Consider the following 18893-nt stretch of genomic DNA (forward strand, 5'->3'; position numbering starts at 1 on the left):
ATGTACATACTTCAAATTATTTCTTTTAAAGAATTATGTATTACAAAAATTCAATATTTTCTACGTCTCAGACTCAAATTTAAATGCATTAAATAAATGTAACAAACTAATTATATGTAATATAAAAATGCTGGTTTATTAACAACTTTAAATATTCAAATAAAGTGCTTTATTGTAAGACATTGCATTAATATTAAGAAATGCAATGCTAAATCATATTTATTTAATTATTATTTAATTATTTAATTATTGATGATTTAACCATATAAACAACTAAAACTAGTGATCTACTTGTATTTTCATTTATTTAACTTCTTCCCTAACTACAACATTCAATGGTTTAATAATATTTTAAAACTACATCGATATGACATTTTGATTAAAGATAGCTATCAAGCATTACTAACAACAACAAAAAACAATATAAAAAATGTAATTCGACTTCTCTTCGGCTTCCTCACCAGTCGCTTTAATTTGTAGCGAAAGAAATATTTCAGTTTGAAAAGTTATAGCATTAAGGGCAATGTAAAATTTTATTTCTAAACTAAAATGATTTGCATATACGTGTATGTTAGTGAATCAATGCAATAAATGGATTGTACAGAAATATATTAAAGCTGACTCTATGTCAAATTCAAATTCTGAAACAAAATTTTTATTCCATTGTCGCTCGATCTGTGTTTTTCATAAAATACAATAAAATCCTTTTGTAACAACTGAAACGCTTAAACGTAACTCCAATGCTGAAATATTTTATTATTCTAAAATGTACGCAAATGAGAAGTGGTAAGTTCATTTTTTGACACTTATTATTACTTATTAAATTAAATTTTGTTAATCTATGAGTTCCAAGGAAAATTCAAAATTGATTTTTAAGACTGAATGCATGATTAAAAGAAAAGAGAGCATAGTCTACAAATATATCAGATTAAAGCTTAATTTATTTTTAGCTAAAACGGAATAAAGTGTAAAACCTTGCAAAGGACTGCATTTGGTAATGGAAGCAAATGTAATCAATCAAGTAGGACGCATAATGCTTACAGCGCACACACACATATATATATACTGTGTATGTATATACACTGATTGTGTTTTCAACGCATTCACGCGCCTTTTGCCTTTCACAAATGCTCCCATAACTCAGGGTACGCTCAAGCCATTTGCGGCCATGTGTGCACGACGAGAGCCCGTCGAGTGCAATATTTATACTTTCCGGTTTTTTTTTTTTTTTTTTTTTTGAGTACAAAATGGCGTCAGCATGCACTGTTAGAATATGTATGGCTGCCTTGGTCAGTACGCCGTTCGCTGTAACAGCTGTTGTTGGCGGCCCCGCACATGAATTTATGAGTCGTTAAACGCCCAAACTCCCACAGTCAAACAAAAAAAATATTGAAAATATCAAACAAAATCTCAGCAAGCGTGCAAAGACTTTTACAATTTCGCGCGCAAAATGCAAAACTCCAACAAACTCCGGACGGGGACTACAAACATTTTGGCGCTTCATGCCGACCACACTCAAGGGAGCACGCAAAGCTTTAATGCTTTTAAACGCTTTCAGCGCCAAAAACCACTTTAAATAATTACAATGCGCAAATACGACGAAGCGAACAAAAAAAATGAAGCCAAATAAAGCACAAAAAAATAAAAATAAAACGAAAATGGGAATAACAACTGAGCGCAAATTGGGGTTCCAAGACTGAAGAATACGCTGCAAGCAACATTTCTAGAGAAGCAAATAAAGGGGGAAATATTGCTTTTTAAATTGTTAAATTGGTTGGAACGGCAAACAATTTTGGGTTAAAAAACTAAATTATTTCAGTGCTCTTTAAGCTATATACGAAAGTGTGCACAAGATTTTATTCCATATTAATATAGGATAGCGTGAGGGACACAACGAAGACGATTTCTGCACATTTAATGTTTTAAATGCTGAAGAAACAAATATAAGTATCTTCCCTAATACAAGGATACAAAGTGCGTATATTGCCTTTGATAAAAAAATGTTATACTACCACCTTTTTATGTTTGAAATAGATTTGTATAAAAATAATAAAGAAATAAAAATAATTAAATAAAAATAAAAATAAATAAATATAAATAATAAAAATAAATATAAGTTATAAAAATAAATGTGTTAGATCAACAGAAAACAAGTTTCACTTTTAAGGCATTTTTTCCCTATTTAGTTTCTAAACCAGCACGCCCACTTAGTGTAGCCACAGTGTACAATAAAAATGAAAGTCAGCACGCTATGAAAATAAATATAAATAAAGAGCATTTTTTGCTAACCGCACAAAAACACATTGCACTTAAATTAGAGGGAAAATGGCAGAAAAATATTGGGACACTGAGCCCAGCGACTGTGGAAAGACAATGAAAATCTATGTCAGCAGGCATTGCTACAACAACGACCACAACAACCAGAACAGAATCAGCAGCCACAACAACAACAACAACAATGGCAATAAAGTGCAAGCTACAGAGTCCGTGCAGGTGAGCAAAGTCAGCAGCATAAACATTGCTTAAATCTCTGTGTTATTTTTCATAAATTGCAAACCAGTGGAGGAGTAGGAGGAGTAGGAATAGCAGCAAGAGCTGTGAGCTTGTGGAGGCTCGCCGGAGCAGGACGTCTGAAGAACTGGCCGCATATTCAACAGTAAAAGTTACGCTCGACATGTTGAAGTGGCGGACGAGTGGCATACGCTGATAGAACTCATTTGAGCCAGCGCTATTCCCATTGTTGTTGCTGCTGCTCCTGTAACTGTTGTTGTTGTTGTTGTTGCTGCTGCCGCTCTGTTTATTGTTGCTGTGGTAGTCGGAACCCGGGCGCAACTGGAGCATGTGAAGCACATCCGCACCGCGCTCTGGAGCGCAGCAATAGCTTCTGTTGCAATGGGACTGTGTGGCTTATACCCTATTGGAAAAGTGTAAAAAGTTACACTGAAATCACTGAGCTTGTTGCAACACGTGAAGAAAAATTCAAAAAGTCTGTCTGTTGGTCTTCATCTTACGAAAAAAAAAAATAGAGACTATGCCCAAAAAAAGTATAATTTTGTATTGCATAGGCGCATTGTGTCTAATTTAAATTTTAGAGGGTTAGAAATATTCAAAATTCTTATTTAAAAGTAAATTCAAAAGGGTATTTCGTCATTAAAAATAAATAATGTGCACTTAAATTAGAAGTTTTTTCTTAAAAGAAAATTAGTGCTTTATTAAAATCAAAAATGAGTTATTTTTACTTCGTCTAGATGGAACGTCTGAGAGCTACAGTCATTAAATTTGGAAATTAAAAAAAAATCAGTATAACTTTGCGGTACTCCAAAATTTTAATAAACTTAGCATTGCATATTGGATTCGGGTCTACATTTTAATGCAGAATGGAATTTAGAGAACAAAAATGCGACAAAATTGCGTTACTTCTTCAATATAATTTCTATAAACATTAACAGAAAAATACTTTCTTGAAGGACATACAAAATGAGCGTTAAAGCAATATAAAGTCTTTGCCACCCTCTAAAATGATGAAACTTTATTAAACAATTCATTTAGTGTCTCAATAGTTACAACTACAGTAATACATTTTCAGTTGTATGGTAACCAAGCTTATATATTTTTATATCTCATATTTTAATATCTCTCAATTTTAAATTTGTAATTAGGTTCCTTACTTATAGAAAAACTGTTTTAAAGCATTTAGAAGCAACTTGAATCATAATATCAATACAAAATTTCAATAATACGACGTGATAAAAACTTGCAAGTTCTAAAAAAGACAGCAAAACAAAAATAGAACCGAAAGTTCTTAAAATTCGATATTTAGGCAAAAATTAAATGTTATTTTAAAAAACTCAAAAACTGTTTCTCTAATTGTCGAAAAAATACATATTATTGATCCAACTCAAAACCAGTTAATTATTAAATAATTTTAAATATATTTTCGATTTATTTTTAATTTCTGCCTAAAGAGCATATGTGAGCCATGGAGGGGCTAGTCCAGAATTTAACCATTTTTCTCGTGCCGATTTTCCTGGGAGCACAACTTTCGTGCTGTGTTCTTGTCAACTCCATGGCAAGTTAAAGCGCTGCCACGAGGCAGGCCAGGCAAAGCAGCAAGCCAGCTAAAGAGGTCACAGTACAGCGACTTGACTTGCAATAAAACAATAAAATAGTGGAGAGCCGGGCAGAGTTAACCATTCGGTACAGTAAGAGGCGCTGAAGGAGCTGCAACTAATTAACTGAGATTTTGGCAATTGGTGTAAATGAAATTAATGCTCCATGGGGCGCATTCCGCATACGCCCCGTTGGTTGCTAAAGTGTGAAAAATACACACAAACTATACATGTATATAGTGCTGTACATATATTTATATATATGTACACTATATATGCATTTGTGCACTACCATGTCAGAGCACACGAACAAAGCCACTTTGATGGCAGCTAGGCGGTTACTTTGCCTTCTGTCTGAGCAATGGTAGACAAAGGCACCACAGGAGCAATTTTTTTTTTTTTTTTTTTTTTTGTGCAACACCAACTCTTTGCTGCTTTTTCTGTTCCCTCTTCTTACGCTGCCTGTGCATGTGTGAAAAATGTGTGAATAAGCAAACTCCAACTTGCTTTTTCTTAGCAGCGAGCGGCAGCAGCATGACAATATGCTCGGTCTTGCGGTTTTCAAGCCCAAGTGACAAAACGGCGGCGACAACGACGACAGCGACATCAGCAGTAGCAGCGACAGCAGAGCCAGCAACAACAACAACAACTGCTGATGATGGCGACGCTGGAAAAGCATGAAAAATGGCACTTGATAAGCGAGCGAGTGCAGCCCAAAAGGCGTGTCGATGTGCTGCGTGTTAGTCAGTGATGAGCGGAATTCAGAAAACTGTGAAGAAGTCACAAAACTGTTTTCATTTGATATCGTTCATGACTGCATTATTAAAATTAAATTAAAATGTTGCACCTAAGCAGCAAATGTTCTTCTAGAACCGAAAAATCAGCTAAGAATCATAACAAATCAGTTGTCCCAAGCACATTACACATTGCACTTGATGTTTGATTGCTAAAAGACTTATTGTAAACACATTTTGAAGTTGTTTTTCAAAATTTGAAAAACATATCTTTGAATATTCTTTTCTTATATGGTTGTATTTGTTTTGTTATTCGATCTCTATTCAAAATTTCATTTATTTTCAAAGTCAATCTTTTTTGGTTGGGGTATTTCAATCCGAGAATGTGGCTCTCAGACAGACGCAAAATGCATGCCCGTTTCTTAAAAAATGTAGGTTGTTCAATGAAATCTGTCGGACAAATAATAATTCTAATAATTCGCTTTCTTTCCAATTGTAGACTCTGTTGTCCGGACAACATAGAAATCCACAGACTTTGTTACTTTGCATTTCCCTCTTTTTCGTTAAATATCAAACATGTTTCATTTTAAATATATAACTGCTTTAAACAAGTTGCCAATAAACCAAAATAACAATGACGGACATCAAAGCGACATCAATAATTGAAGCTAACCCAACTACTTAGAATCATAGACGCAGGCTCTGACGCTCTATTTAAATATTCAGTGATATTAATAGCTCATCTCTATTATCTGGGTCCTGGCTATAAAGCAGGAAGTGTGAAGTGTGCGCGCGACAAAAAATAAAAGGACGTGGAGCTAAAAAAAAGTGTTGTGCAAGTGGAACTTCTCTCAGTCGCTTAGTGATGGCAGCGGTGGCGCATCCGCCAGATAAGCAACTGTGACGAGTGGCGTGCAGTCTGCCTGCCTGCCTGCCTGCCCGGCTGCTTTCCACATTTGCCCTGCAGCCTGCCATTTGTCTTCAAATATATACAGATACATATACGTATCTAGGAGATAGTGTGCGTTTGTGAGCATGCTCGCCTTTTTTCCCGCTGAGTAAATAGCAAAAAAAGCGTGTGTAGTGGTTTTCGTGGCTTATAAATGTAAGTAAGTGGCTCTTAGTTAGTTCGTTTGCGCCCTGCACTTCCGCATGTGTTGTCTCAATTTATACAACTTTCTTGCTATTGTACAACTACAACAACAATTGTTGTTGCTGCCCCTGCATTTGTCCAGTAGCTGCAGGGGCGTAAAGCGCGCACGTTTTCTGCTCTAATTTGAGCTTCGAACGTGTCTGTGCGTGCAGCGGCAATGTGACACAAATTGCACAGCTGGCATAAAAATGGACAAGCAAAAACATATTGTTGGCTTCAAAAAGAGGCGTGGTCAGCACACACGCACACACACGCATACTAGGGGTGAGCATGGCTCGTGCTTTTGACTGTGGTCAAGCTTCAATTTTCCAACTATTGAACAGAAAAACCATAAAGAAAATACAACTTTTCGCATTGTTTTAAGTTGAGGCGACCACATAGTTTCCCAATAAATTAAATAGTACAATTTTTACTTAACATCGCATAATTACTAAATTTATTTAAATTTACTTATTTTATTAGGGTGTAACCATTAATCAATTTGATCCACAAAAAAGGGTGTATTTTTTGGTCTTGGTAAAATAAAAATAAGCTCATGTTGAGTATCAAAAAAAATATTTAAATATTTGGTACTTGAAAAAACGAATAAGCAAAATCCATTTGTGTATAATTCAAAAATAAAAACAACTATTTATATATATATATAGATTTAATTTGTAATAAATATTGAAGTAATTACGGACTCAGGGTTTCAATAAGTTTTGATTGATAAGTATTGTGTTTTTGGAAAAATATTATGGTTTTTGTAATCAAGATGTCGCTTCAAAATTTTTCAAAAAACTAACTTGAGGAATATTTTGAACCGATTTTAGTAGCTAACAAATTTTAATGTACAATGCATATGGAATTTTCTTTTTTTTTCAAAAATTTCATCAATATGGATGAGTGTATTTATTTGTACACCTAATTCTGTTTTACACGGTCTTTTTTAAATGGTTTTAATACGAATTGAAAATAAAAAATGTTATATATGGTTATTCCATTTAGAACGATTTATTATGCATATGATCAATGTATATTTTATACACGACTTTGTCTGGAACCAATCTACTTTGTAAAAACAGAATTAGGAATACATATATTATTAAACATTAATATGGAACGGTCGATCTATACATGTCTGCTCATTATTTCTCGGAAAAAATAAAAGCTGTAGACAAACATACTATGAAGGATGGCCTATTAAAAATAATTGTTAGCTTTTATTTTCTTAAATTTTAAAAATTATTAAATGAATCTCACACGCACATTGTTGAATTAGTTCCCATGCAAGTATTTACAATTTTTCACAATTATTTTTTTTATTTGCTTTCGCATATTAATAATTTTGTTTCTCTAAATACTAAAAGAATTCAAATATCTAACAATTTCTGCATTTCTCTGTTAAGTTTATCTCCATTTCAAAATATTCGTCCCACCAAAAAGGTGCATGGGTGGAATTTTTGCCCCATCCTTAACTGAAACGCATGCAAGTGCCACTTTAGCACACTTTTTTCCGTTTCGCCACAATTTTGTAATTTACCATGAAATGTAATTTGCATGCTCCCTCTGCTCTGCCACTCACTCCTTGCACTCTTTGGAATGACCGCAATGACATCTATTACACAGACCACGCACACACACACACACACACACACACACACTCATACACGCACACGCAAAATTACATACCCGTACTCGTATATTCATGCCGGCATTTATGGCAAGTGAATTAAGCTATTTCGATGGGCTTTTGCGGTCACCTAATGAATGACCATCAGGCCACACTTTAACTTCAACGGACACGCATACCCTTGAGTATTTTAACGGGCAGCCACAAATGCCGCTGACAATTTAATTTGCTACTTTTAATGCCGTCTGTCAGCTGCAATTTCGACAACAATGCCGTCGACGCAGTAGAAGCAGAAAAAACATGACATGCCAGCTCCTTTCACCACTGGACTGACATATCCCTACTTAGCAATTGATGGTTCAATCAAAAGCAGGAGCAGACTCGACACGACACTCCCAATCGCCGCAAATCACCGTTTAACCGTCTTCATCTCCATTCTCAACTTTTTCTCGGTTGTGGCCTTAGCTATTCGTTGATGGATCAGCAAAAAAAAATGGTATCACATTTTTCAGCCTTGCAATTGCTTTTGCTTCTGCTTCTCATGCACTTTACAAATTAACTTAATGTTTAATTTTACACTCGATGGCCACTTGCTTGCGTGCAGAACAGCGTTGACTTTATATACAGACAGATTTCTTAGAAACGAACCTCATACTTATTAAAAAATCATTTCAAGAGAAATACTTTGAGAACAAACGAAATAGAAAAAAGGCAGACGCCTACATTTTTTCTTGTAAATCTTTTTCCACATTGTAAGAATTTTCTTTGTTCGTGTTAAAGTTTATTTCTTGCAGCGCAACTGAGGAAAGTTGGCTCACCTTTCACAAGCGATATTTCTTGCTATATTTAAGTTTCTTATTTGGAACTAGCCTTCTACTGTGTTAAGGATTTCATTTCCGTGAATAGCAACTTTTTTCCATACTTTTTACACAAGAATATAAACATTCTTTTTAACTAGTTCAGCAAAATTTAATTCGTTTACAAACTGCTCTCCTAGCAACTTCTAAAGATAATAATCCTTTAAAAAGTCTACACATTTAATTCGTTTACAAACTGCTCTCCTAGCATCTGAGATAGCTTCTTAAGATAATAATCCTTTAAAAAGTCTACACATAGCGCCTTGAGCTAGATTTATAATCAAAATCAAGAATCTGTTTGCGGAAAGTGAATAATAAAAAAATCGTTTTTTTTTGTATATCCTTATACAATATTAAATACAAAGCTGAAACATTCTTCCCCACGCTTTAAGCCGACATTCAAAGGCGTTACATGAAATAAAAATGTAAAATTTTTCAAAAAATTCCTAACTCTACCAATATACATTTTATAATTAGGACCATCTTCCCTACAAGAAGGCTTTTTTTCGAAATCGGTTTACTTTTACTCAAGTTCAAAATTCAAAAAGAAAATTAGCAGTAGGCACATATATCGTATATTACCATACAAAAATAAGAGTTTAGGATTATCGAACTTTTGAAATAATTATTTAAAGATTTAATTCTTTAAGGTTTCTTATTTAATTTGTTTTCAAGCACATAATATCGGATTCCCATAGATTAAATTTGTATGCAGATGCTTGACTGTATTTGCAATATATACACTCAAATATGTGCGGTATGTGTGCAAAAGAGTATGTGTGTGTGTGTGTAAGTTTGCTTGTTTGCTTCCTGTTGCAAAAGTGTCCTTAAGTGTTGCTAATGTTGCTGCCTGCCACTGCAGCAGCTGCAACTCCTGCTCCTTGACTTGACTTCACTGCACAGGAAGTCGCTTAAATTTCTGCACACTCACATAAACACACACACACACATACACGTTCGCATACATCCACACACTCCAAAATGTAGTCGGTAATGTACGCTTGCCAACATTGCACTTTTGCCTAGCCACTTGGCAAGTTTTTGTGCTAAATAACGTCGTTGCAACTTATTAAAAAGTTTTTATTAAATCGTATTTCTTTAAATGCGCAACTAACGGCGCTGCCTTAAGGACTTTGGCATTACTCATACGCCCCGTGAGTGTGCAATAGAACATCTCGCCTTGGAAAGCAAATACGGCAGACTGAGAAACGTTTGCCACATGAAAACATCAACAGCAATTGAAGTGAAGTGAAGTGCGCGTACTTTCTTCATTTTACTGCCCTCCTTAGCTTCCCTCCACAATATACCCTTCGTCCTGTGCGATTTGCCTTCATATATCCATCATGCAAACGTCTAAACGGATATTATAAATTTTCAATTTCAGAGGCGCATCCTCGGCATCCGCAGCTGTCTTGCAATTTATGCTTCAAGTTATTTTCTCAACGCACTAATGAGTTTTCTCTTATGCCTCAGACTTGTCTCTCATGCTCTTAAAATGGAAATATGTTTGCTTTGGGGGATGGGGAGGGCTTGAGACGAGGGTTTGGTGCTTTGGGATGAGGAATGTGAATTGGTTAGAGGCGGCACATACAAATACTTACCACACTGAACGAATGCAATTCGATGCTTTTGCCAGTTTCAAGTGCTCTCCCCCCACCCCCCCCTATCCTCACTCCCTTTTCCACTGCTTCCACTTCTTGGTCTGCTTCTTGCAGTCCTTGTGGTTGTTGCTATAGAAACTGCAGTAGTTCTTGCGAGCCTTTTTTCATCGCCATTTTTCCTCTTTTTTCTGCTCTGTCACGCTTTTGTTTTCGAAATGCACGCAACAAATATAAATGGCGGCATATACAGTCAATGGAAAATAAACGAGGTACGAGATGCGAGGTGTTGAGGCGTGCGCCTCAAACGAGGGTCAGCTTAAAAGTTTTAGCAATCCAGTCAAGTCGAACTTGATTTAGCAGATTCAATAAATGTTAACTGCTGACAATTCCGATTGATCGAACACAAAAATAAACACAGGTGAAAAGTTATATTTTTAGTTCCGTAGAAAGTTTGGAGGGCAAATGGCAAATCAATTTCCTAACCTCCAATGAAGTTGTTATGGACATTCCTCCTCGGTTTCCTTATTTTTTAACAAATCATTGTGTTAGAATATTCCACAAACCTGCCAACTTCGGCATAGGTTTCTTCTCCGAAATCATAGAATAGTATATAAGTTTTCTTTTTTCTGGGATACAATGATTTCCATAACTCTTATATGCATTTGTTTTAAAATAAAACTATAGTAAGAAAAAACAAAATCCTTCAAAACTCTGAATCGGTTTGTCACAAAGGCTTAAGAAAACCTTCATGTATACTTTTGAAACTTTCCGCATGACCCCCGCCGTGAAAAGGTATCTGAGCTGAGCGGAACACAACGCTTTGCGGCATTTGCTCCATTTTTGTGCATATGTTGATTGCGATTTTCTATTTTCGTTGTTTTGTCCGCGCTTTGTTCTGCACACACTTGAGCACTTCAATTGTTTTTCGCAGCTACGTTTCATTTTTGCTCTGACGTCGACGCGCCATCGATTTTTCCTTCTACAACGATTTTTTTTTTGCTTGTTTTCCAACATTTTTTGGCCCTTAAAGCTGCTGAGCTGTTCATTATTTTGAGCGCCGTCAGCTGCAAAGGCAGGGAGCCAAATGGCTTATGGGCTTACGTGGCGAATGTGTAACGTGTGCAATTTAATAAACAAGTGGAAGAATGTTAAAAAAAAAAATTCAAAAAAAATGGTGAACAAAAAAGGATTGCTAGCCAGCCTCAAATTGTAAAATTAAATCCTGCATAATTTGTCGGCTGCTGTTGAAAATTTACATATGTCAACAGTGGGTTGGGTAAGCAGCAAGTAGGGCGGGGAGTGGGGGAAAGTGGATTTCTGCAAAAATATGAATTACTGTGAAAAAATGTCAGCGTTGTAAATGTCACATGACATGCAAAATGCACCACAAAACAACAAAAGCACGAGTCGAGTCAAGTTAACAGGCTAACACGCAACTGGTAAGCTGTTGCTGTCGCTGCTAAGAGGGGTCTGGCTGTGGGGAGGGGAGCGGAGGACAGCAGCTGCTGTTGACACAGATTTAACACACAAAATTGCGGCTATAAAATAAGTGTAGTATAGTGTTTCTTGCATGCATTAAATGCCATAGGATTTTATGTCGCAACGTGTAAAGTTGAATGGGAATAGTGAGTGCCGATAGTGGTAGTACCGGGATGAGGGTAAGAGGTAGCGAAGGAGTGCCGACACTCGACTGCGACTTGAAGTGGCCGCTTAGAAGCTGAAAAGTGCAGTCGATTTGGCCTAAATCGATTTCAGATAGGCTCTTAAATACACTCAGCGAAACGATAAAACTGCAATTTGTGAACGTTTTAGACATTATTAGATGTCGTACGTAAATAAAAATCCAAAGTGCCATATGAAATATATTTAAGTTTTCCTTTATTAATACACCTAATTCTGTTTTTACACAGTTTTGATTATACAGGGTTCGAAAATGAAAAATCTCTTATATTGTTTAACGACTTTATTCCATTTAGCACGATTGGAAATGACCAAATTCGTGTATTGGTCGTTATGCACATTATACACAAGGGCGTAGGCAGATTTTAACAAAGGGGGGGCCAAAAAATTAAAATTTTTTGGATCAATGAAAAAACTTCAACAAATTTAACTCACATACATATAAACACGTATAGAAACAATTCAGATAGTTGTTTTTTCACTTTTGTTAAGGAGTAGGTATAGGGTATATAAGAGTTGGGTCTGCTCAGCTCTAGCTTTCTATTATTGTTTAGTTCACGCTTGGCCTCACGTTACGGTGACATTAAGGCGTTTTAAGACACCGTAGAAATATTTATTAAGAACACTTTGTTATATTAAGTTGTTTCAATTAGACGTAATCTATTTCTTACATTGACTTGATAGGACGATGAATTCTTTTATATTTCCTCTCCTCATGGGTACGTAATATTGTATATTTACTACTACTATATTACTAATTATAAAAATTATAATATTAGCTCTTGCTTTAACTTGTGCCGATGCGTCTACAGTTTTCTGTGACACGGGATTCCAAAAATGTCCCAAACCATCCAAGTAGATCGTACCAGTAAACGGTATAAGAATGTACTATAGTATATAATACATATTAGTACATTAAGAAAATGAATTTTAACGAAAAAATGCGAATTTGATTCTCACCTAGTACGGCTTTTTGTAAGTAGAAAGTCAGGGCATTGCTAATTCCAATTCCACACATTGTACGGAAATCGACAATCTCTCCGTACTTAAGAAAAGTATTTAATGTTTGAATCAAGAAGCTTTACCCGCTCAATTTAATTTTAAACAGTAATTTTAAAGCTTAACTTATCCGAAAAAATAAGGTTGAAATTACTGTCAATTATTAAGAATACCGTAATTATGGCGCTTCAAGATCCGGTCTCACTTACCAGAACTGTGTGAAAAGTTTACCAGGACAGCCCTAACTACACAGTACTTTTTGTAAAAAGAAAAGTCTATTTAATTAAATATTCATTTTGAGCTTTATTAATAAAAGTTTAGCATAATGTATGATTAAAGTTTGATATTTCAGCAGTTCAACAGTCAGTTCAAGGAAGGTTAAACTATGTATTGAAGGAAAGCCGGACGCTTCATATACTCGTACATCTTCAAAAAAACTGACATTTTTTTATATTATGAGAAAGCGTTTGTCTTTGAAAACCATTTTTACATCGATTCGTGTACAGGAGCAAAATATTGAAAATATGACTCAGAATCTTATCAAAGTTGTGTACTAAAACTAAACTTTTCTTTATACCCGGAAAATCGATTTGATAAACAGTTTGTCATTTAATAAGCATGACAGTATAATGAAGTAGGATTAAATGATTTTCAACACTATTTTATAGGCTGATGAAATAGGAAGTAATTTAGCAGCGCATTATAATTGAACGAAAGATTTCTTCTTATATTTCCAATATTCCTTGACTTTTTGTTCACTTCTTTAAGAAAACTGCATTTTTCTCACAGATCTAAGATGTTGACTTAACGCGTTTTTAGTCGCCATTTAACGATGCAGCAGTGTAAACACGATTTGCTGAAAAACTTTAAGTGTCACACACAAACACACACATTCTCACAAACACATACTATAGACATGCAGCTAACGGGCAGTTTGGCTTCTGGTGGCTGCTGTGACGCAAAGTTTTGTGGCGCCTCATTAAAACCGCCCACCTTAGTCTGATTACATGCACTCCATCCCACTAAGCCTGCCCGGCGGTTGCAGCAACAGCTGCCACTTGAGGCGTGCAAAGTTGAATTTTAATTTAAATGTGACCAACTTTATGACTCCGAAATGAGTTCAACAAGCGTGCAGAGTCAGAGCTATGGGCTTTGGTCTCTGGAATCTGGAGCTTTGAGCAGCAGCATGCCCAAAAAAGCTGGTCGAGTTCTGTCCATTTCTATACACGCCCAGCCATGGGCCGACAGAACCACAGCTGCTGTAACATGTTTCTTTATTCAACAATTTATGTTGCAAGCCTTTAAATGTAATTTATTTTGTATTTATTGCAGCATTTTCGCTTCTGTTAAGGGCGTTTTTTCATTTTTTTTTTCATTTAAATGAAATGAAAACAAACAAAACATATTTTTACGTTTTTGTGCCAACACTCTCCAGTTTCTCATTGTCATGTGGTAGCTGGGGATATTGTAAAATGTGTGTGTGTTGGAGTTGAAAAAACAAGAAAACTTATTTATTTGTTTTGGTTTTTTTTCTGCAGAATTTTAGCTGTTTTTAAAAAGTTTTTCCACTGCCAAGTTCTTGTTATAGCTGCTCCTGCTGCCTGATTATATATAACGAACGTGTCTCCTCTATACGCGACCAACGAAAACAAAACAACAAATACTTGTTCATATACATGCATAAGTATGTAGATATGGCCATGTATATGTTAAGTTACTGCCAACTTGATGTCTTTTCGCTACGTGCCAGTCAAGTTTTCTTATTGTTGTTATTGCTTTCCGCTCATGTTGTTATTGTTGTAGAGCCCATTAGCAGTCCAACTGTCTGTCCTTTTGTTATAACCACACATATACAAACAAATATAGAGCGTTAAGAAAAAGGGCCGACAGCATTGGCAGCCAAATAAGCCAAATTCGGTACGCATATAAAAATAAACACATAACAAGGCAGCGACAGGAGCATTTGCTTATGGCTGCCATATTTCAAGCAACCCCAACTCACATGCCTACACACACATGGTCACGACAATTAAATTGAAATTGCCACTCTGTGCGCGTTACAGCTGGAAACGCAGCCATAATAATTCAAAGACATTTGTATAAATTTGCAATGTCATTTTATTGAACGTGTCCCCACCAGCCATAACTACCTACCACTTACATATACTCGTATATGCATATGTATAATATGTATGTATCTAAGTATTTGCTGCATAAATTATACCTTTATGGCGTGTACATTTGTGGCAGAAAAGAAAAGCAGCAGATATTACGAAAATGTTGCGTTTCGGGGTTGCTAATAAGATGTGAAGGACGGAGACACAAAGAGGAAGATTTTAATATATTCCTTTTAAAACATTTTAAAAGGCTGAAAGCAAATCTGCTCTTAACATTTTATTAGATTGTGATGAAACACTTAACTATTGTTGTCGACCCCTTTTGTCTGTCTTACAACGTTATTTTTAACAACAATTCATGCCTTATAATTTTTCACAATCTTCATCTTTACAATAACTCATCATAAGTGTATAATAATAATCTCAAATAAGTATTAGAAATATCAGAGAAAGCATTATTAATTAGTTAGTAGCATTGATTAATGAAATGAAGCATGTCACATCCTGCTGTAAAATAATTTCTTGGTTAAGAACCCATAAAAAAATAGAAGCTTGGTCAGAATACATATGTACATATGAGATTTTTCATATAAAGGAGAATTCTAGGCTTTTATAGCTTCAAATTTTTATTTCAAAGAAGAAAAAGCGTCGTTATTGAACTAAAACATTACTCTACTTATTTTATTTTATTTATTTATTATTAGTTCCAAATACCAAAATAATAATGATTTTCTAGTTATAGTATTCAAATATACATTTAAATAGCTGAGTCGTAGAGTCCCTAATTGAATTCACCATTTTTAAATTATCCAATATTTATTGAGCTTCAATTTAAGGCTCAGGCACACATAATCCTTTGAAAGCAAGTCACTCACCTTTATAAAAGTTCCTCAGCACACAGCTCTAACTTTAATATTAAATGAATACAACTTTGGACAAGGAAACAATTGGATGAACTAACAAAAAAAACAGTTGTTAAAAAGTTAACTATAAACTATGCCTACATTTTATTTTTAGCCCATTCTTTGATTTATTTATTATTTATGACCCAATGACCATCAAGCTAGACATAAAAGACAATGCCTTTAAATAGCTTTCAACAATGACCGGCGCCATTTTGTGTCACTTTTGACCTCGCCCGAAATCAATGGAGCCCACACTACTACTACTACAACGACATACAAGTATATAGCAAATGCAAATCATTTATCGCACAGCCCAGTTGCTGACTACTGATCCAAAATGAAATTTGAAATTTCCATTGTCATTGCCTGTTGGCATCCGCTGTGCTCGTCATATTAATTAGTGCCACTCGATTGGTGCTGGGGCACGAGCTAAAAACTAATTAAAAAGCCGTGTTCGCTGTCTATTCTCGATTCAACTCCCCCTCACTTTAAACCCATTCCCCCACAAGTTCAGCCTCGCCAAGAACACCTTCAACAAAATGGGCATTTGGAACAAATGCGCGGCACATTAATCGAATTGTCGCAACCAAGCGAATGAATGTCATTTAGAATTTGAAAGCGCACCCAAAATATCATCAATTCAATTCATATTCATTTGCGAATAACCAAAGCGACAGCAAATGCCGTTGAGCAGCCAATGACAGCGAACAATGAAATCAAATTAAAATACGTTTTTAATGGGCTCACAAGAGCGGGCACCGTTTGTTATGCTAAGCACTAGAGATGTGCGGGTAGAAAAAAAATGAATTTCACACTCACATTTACAATAATTAAATTAAATTAAATAAGCATCAATTTCATTTGCAAACTCCACAACTTTTGTTGGAAATAAAGTTGATAAATGTTATTCATTTCAGCGAAAATTATGGTATTGATTAGTAGTCGACTAGTGTTTCATGCCATTTTCCAAGGCATCTACATTCCCTTTTACTAATGAATGGATAACATCTACCAATAAAAATAATGCGCCATTTAGTGTTCAGCTGCCCCCGTTGAGGAGTTAGCTTCTATGTGAACACATTATTTTTCGTACAAGTAATAAAACTTTTTTTTTAATTTTCACAACTTCAATAGATTTTGCTTCTAGAATCGGAGAATCTGAGCTCTAGTAGAATATAGAAAGACATTCCATAATTTGTTTTACTTAATAATCAAACTAATCCAAAGCTGTGTTTTTCTCTTTTATGACATTTTGATTTTATAATGTGATCACGTTATTATTATTTCATTATTATTTGATTTCTATTATTATTAAATGTTTATTTTAATATCAAGAATTCCACTTTGATTTCGCCACATTGTTATCACGCACGAGCCCACTCACATCTCTAATAAGCAGCATAACCGGCGCTGTTGCTTGACTGCGTCGTTATGTCATACGTTGTTGCACGGGGCGTATGCGCAACATAAATTTATGCAGGTAAAATGTCCACAGCTGACAATGACACGACACGCGCTTTCACGCAAAAACGCCAAACAGACAGAAAATAAAGTGCCCCACAAATTAATGAAAATTGAATAAAGTTTTAAGTGTTGCTGCCTTAAAGTGTGGCTGTGTGTGTGTGTGTGTATAAATTTGTTCATGAGTTTGTTTGCGTGTTTTAATTACGCGGCCATTAAACAGTTTTTAATATGGTCGTCAGGCAGTGTGCAAGCGCATAAAACGAAGTTAATTTGAGAGCTTGTCAAATGTGTTTTAGGCTAAAAGCGAAAAGAGCCAAGTGGTGCCCTAGAGCCTTGACTTCAATTTTCGCGAAGAAAATAAAAAGCGAAAATATCATTGAAGTAGGCCAAAGCTGGGGCCAAGCGGAGTGCCGAAAGCTTCTACAAAACAACAGGCATCTTAAATTTCATTAACTGTGCTCAAAACATATTTACAAACAGACACCCATACATACATACATACGTGCTTACGTGCATACAAATATACATACAAACCTACGTAAGATGTTAAGCAGCTTAGTGAAAGTCTCTGCCAAATGTGTGAGCTATCCAAAACCAGTAGAATGAAGAAAAAAAAAACGAGAGCAGGGAAAAACTGACAGGCGTTCTACATACGACAAGCCAAGAAATGTGTGTGGTGGCGGGACGGGGCGTTTAAATAACTTTGACGCGCTTTTGCATGCAAGTGGCAAGTCGGCTTTCTAAGTACAAGTGTATGTGTGAGTGAGTGTGTGTGTGGGCGAGTGCGCGGCTGAGTGTAGGCTGCGGCATTTTTATTTCTAATGGCACTTACGTCACACACAGACACAGGCACATGCGAGCCAAAAACTTTGACGAAGTTGACATGCCGTTGACAAGCCAAGGCAAACATTTTATCAACACTGGCTGGCATAAGTTATCTGACAAACAAAGCACACACACACGTTCCTATGTGTATGATGACTTGAGTGTTAAGTTATTTCAACTATCAAATAAATAATAATATGGAAAGCTTAGGTTTTAAACTAGAGTTTAATTGTTTTTAAAACTAAAATTAAAACAAATACTAAAACATAGCGTATATTCAAATTCAATGATTCATAAATTGAGGGCGAAAAAAAACAGTTGCATATTCACTTCCTTAACTTCAATTTCTAATATTGTTTAACAATAAAATGTGATTTTTAATTTTTTACTCCATAATAATAAACAAATATGTATACAAGAAATTTCTCAGCAAATGGGCTCAGAAACATAGAGTAGACTTTATTTCCAAGAAGATACTCATCCGTAAATAAGCATATTCTAATCCAGTTAGATTTTGCTCATTAAAAAGCCAGTTCCGCTCTTCGAAAAGGTGTACAACATCTAGCTATTTGATGAGAAAAATGTATCTTTGCCGAATGTGGAATTGGATTCTCGACTGCTAAATAATATTTTTGAAAATATGGCAAAACCCTATTGAGACAAAAACGCTATCTTCTGATCCAACTTTGTTTTGATATACAAGTGCGAATATGTATGTTCAACAATCATTTGTCCGCTTATTCCGTCATTGGCGAAAAGAAAAGTGTTATTGATAGTTTTCTACACAAATTGAATGTAGGGAATCCCTTCTACTAAATTCATATTATTTATATTTCT

General features: G+C 35.4%; 1 protein-coding gene and 1 long non-coding RNA gene across 3 annotated transcripts in view; both read left to right on the top strand.

Annotated features, from left to right (window-relative positions):
- The window catches only part of LOC115632387, a 69260-nt gene that overhangs the window by 19769 nt on the left and 30598 nt on the right, over nucleotides 1-18893 (top strand). The gene's annotated exons all lie outside the window — the stretch shown is intronic.
- LOC115632389 lies at nucleotides 12386-12706 on the top strand. Its single transcript, XR_003996286.1, has 2 exons — nucleotides 12386-12465; nucleotides 12526-12706. It is a non-coding gene; the product is annotated as an uncharacterized LOC115632389 (long non-coding RNA).

The sequence above is a fragment of the Scaptodrosophila lebanonensis genome, unplaced genomic scaffold, assembly GCF_003285725.1.
Source record: "Scaptodrosophila lebanonensis strain 11010-0011.00,11010-0021.00 unplaced genomic scaffold, SlebRS2 tig00001415-arrow-pilon, whole genome shotgun sequence".
NCBI classification, from domain to species: Eukaryota; Metazoa; Arthropoda; class Insecta; order Diptera; family Drosophilidae; genus Scaptodrosophila; species Scaptodrosophila lebanonensis.